The following is a 3,491-nucleotide window of genomic DNA, read 5'->3' as shown; positions in this document are numbered from 1 at the left end:
ATAGACTGGTTAGTATAGGCAAATAGGATATGGAAAAATAGACTGGTTAGTATAGGCAAACAGGCTGGTTAGTATAGGCAAATAGGCTGGTTAGTATAAGCAAATAGGCTGGTTAGTATAAGCAAATAGACTGGTTAGTATAGGCAAATAGACTGGTTAGTATAGGCAAATAGGATGTGGAAAAATAGGCTGGTTAGTATAGGCAAACAGGCTGGTTAGTATAGGCAAATAGGCTGGTTAGTATAGGCAAATAGGCTGGTTAGTATAAGCAAATAGGCTGGTTAGTATAAGCAAATAGACTGGTTAGTATAGGCAAATAGACTGGTTAGTATAGGCAAATAGGATATGGAAAAATAGACTGGTTAGTATAGGCAAACAGGCTGGTTAGTATAGGCAAATAGGCTGGTTAGTATAGGCAAATAGGCTGGTTAGTATAAGCAAATAGGCTGGTTAGTATAAGCAAATAGACTGGTTAGTATAGGCAAATAGACTGGTTAGTATAGGCAAATAGGATGTGGAAAAATAGGCTGGTAAGTATAGGCAAACAGGCTGGTTAGTATAGGCAAATAGGCTGGTTAGTATAAGCAAATAGGCTGGTTAGTATAAGCAAATAGACTGGTTAGTATAGGCAAATAGACTGGTTAGTATAGGCAAATAGGATGTGGAAAAATAGTCTGGTTAGTATAGGCAAACAGGCTGGTTAGTATAGGCAAATAGGCTGGTTAGTATAGGCAAATAGGCTGGTTAGTATAGGCAAATAGACTGGTTAGTATAGGCAAATAGACTGGTTAGTATAGGCAAATAGGATGTGGAAAAATAGGCTGGTTAGTATAGGCAAATAGGCTGGTTAGTATAGGCAAATAGACTGGTTAGTATAGGCAAATAGGATGTGGAAAAATAGGCTGAGTATTTCAGAAACTGGAATTTTCACACACAGTCTCTGGAGTTTATACAGAATGCTGCTCCTGGGAGCAGAGGATCTTCAGGCTAAAACACTGTGTTAATGAGAGAGATCAGAATGACCAGACTGGTTGGATGATTAGATAACTACATGAATATACTTATCATTCTTATACACTGTGTCTGACAGCATTCAGTATAACACATTTAATGTATTTAAAAATACATTTGACCAATATATATAATTCTATATATAATTCTAAAATAATTCTTATTTCCCTTGTATCACAGGACTTTAGTTTTTGCAATGTACCAATAAGGTACCTACATTAAAAAAAAAGTCACAAACTATATCTCTCATGTATGGAAAATAATCATGGTGTTTATTCTGTTATGCTTTTGTGAAACTCAATTCTGACCTCTTTGAGGCTGCGTCCCAAACCACACACTAGCTCAATAAATAACATGAGTAGCCTCTCACAGATTGCTCAGTGTACCTCCTGCAGAGGGCGAACTATTTCTACTACGTATATCATGTCTAGCAGAGTACAGTGAAGTTTGAAGTGACAGTGAAATGTAAACTAAACAAATAAATAAAATCTGAAATTTTTACCGTCCAGTGCTCTTTAAGCTTTAATATTTGTTAAACTCGTTAGGTTTATTATCCTTTATTATAATTATTTTGTTAATTTGAGTTTGTGATGAAAAGATGACCATGCTGTATTTCTATAAAGTGAAAAAATATCCTGAAGAAAGTCATACATGTTTATGCAATGAATTTTGAATCTTATGACTGATATACGTGTCCTTTAGAGGTGAAAACATCCATTTGCATTGTTAATTTATTTTATGTAATAATAAATGTACAATTATGCTATAACGTTGGTGCAGTCAACATTGGCCTGTTATGGAAAATGTCTTTACTCTGCTAAAGAAGAATTATAATATTATATTATCTTCCATCTTTTACTGAAAGGGCTCACGTAGTTGCACGTTTCCATTACAACCCACCTGGAGACATGTTTCATAGCTGATCGGGGGCTTAGATGAACCGATTAAAGAAGTGAAATCAGATATGGCTTCTACTTGGTTAGATTGAAGGTATGCAGCTCTTTCTAGATAAGACTGAATACCCCTGTAATAAGCGATATGCTAACAGGATATGATATGATAAACAGGATGTTGTGTCAGCAAAACCCTTATCAGCATGTACAAAAAGCCCCCTATTCTGTTTACCATTTTCTTCATAACATCTTTGTTACAAACCTCTACTCATCTCTGTTCCCAGTATTATTTCTCATTTCAACATTGTTAATTTATTGTAAAGATTTGTTTACCTGAATATAACATCCATATGTGCTGCTTATGTGCATTAATATGGAGTTTGGCCTTACTTTGCTGTCGCAACAGCCTCCATTATTCTGGGAAAGCTTTCCGTGAGGTTATGCAACATGGCTGAATATATCTGCATCCATTCAGTGACAAAAGCTTAGGTCACACCGAACACAAAACACTGGTAATGTCGGAGGAGAATGCTTGACAGATAGACTGTCATGCTAAAATAATAATATGGTTTCCCAAAACAAGAACTACAGAGCTCAAATTATGATTTAGTAGAAATGTCTACATACATTTGATATAGCTTGTGGTGAGGTATGGAAGTTTGTAATTAAATGCTGCATATAAATGAGTATAAATGGCTACAGGAACATCCATAGCAGTATCCATAGCAGTAAGAGGCTTAATGTTACAGATGTGTAATGTGACACATAATAAAATTCCCTCCATCCCACACAGACACAGGCAGAAGGTGTGTGTCAGGGATTTGTACAAATAACCAAAAAAACCCCAAGAAATTTGAAGCTGAACAGAGGAGAGAAGGAAAAACATGAAGAATACACCTCAACATACAAACATAAGAAAAGCTGGACAATAAGATGCACAAAAGGAGCTTATATAGTGCTGCTAATTATTGAAATGAGACACAGTTGAGGGTAATGAGACACAGTTGAGGGTAATGAGACACAGTTGAGGGTAAGTGAGACATGTTCCATGCTGGGGCTGATTAGTTCAGTGTAGACATTTTGAGACTCCACTTAACACAAGGTCAGGATTGCAGCAGGGATGCTGGAGCTGTGAGAAGGCAACAGTGTTAACTGTTTATTCAATATATACAATTACTGTTTATCTACAAAGTCACAAAGCAGCTGCACAGAAATCCAGATGTATGACTGTGTAAGCTAAATGATATCTATTAGAATTTTTTTTTTTTTGATTCAGCCATGTTTATGGATTTATACCACAAATATGGTCTGCTAAATAAGCCCATTCATTTATTTAAGCTCATTTATTTATATTTATAAGACCTGCATTATGTCAAATACAGTAGAGTAGATTATTCCAATTATCTGAGATGTTCCTTTCAGTTCATATCTATATAATATTTTTAATAGTCTCTGCTAAAAACTCCTATCCACTTCCTTCTATTTATATTTACACAACACACACACACACACAAACACATAGACACAGCAGAAACTGTAAGAGCAGAGACTCACATGAAAGACTCTGATGCAGGGGGGAAATCTGTC

This window comes from Hemibagrus wyckioides, linkage group LG11 (assembly GCF_019097595.1).
Source record: "Hemibagrus wyckioides isolate EC202008001 linkage group LG11, SWU_Hwy_1.0, whole genome shotgun sequence".
NCBI classification, from domain to species: domain Eukaryota; kingdom Metazoa; phylum Chordata; class Actinopteri; order Siluriformes; family Bagridae; genus Hemibagrus; species Hemibagrus wyckioides.
The sequence above is the reverse complement of the archived record's forward strand: the minus strand, read 5'-3'. Positions refer to the sequence as shown.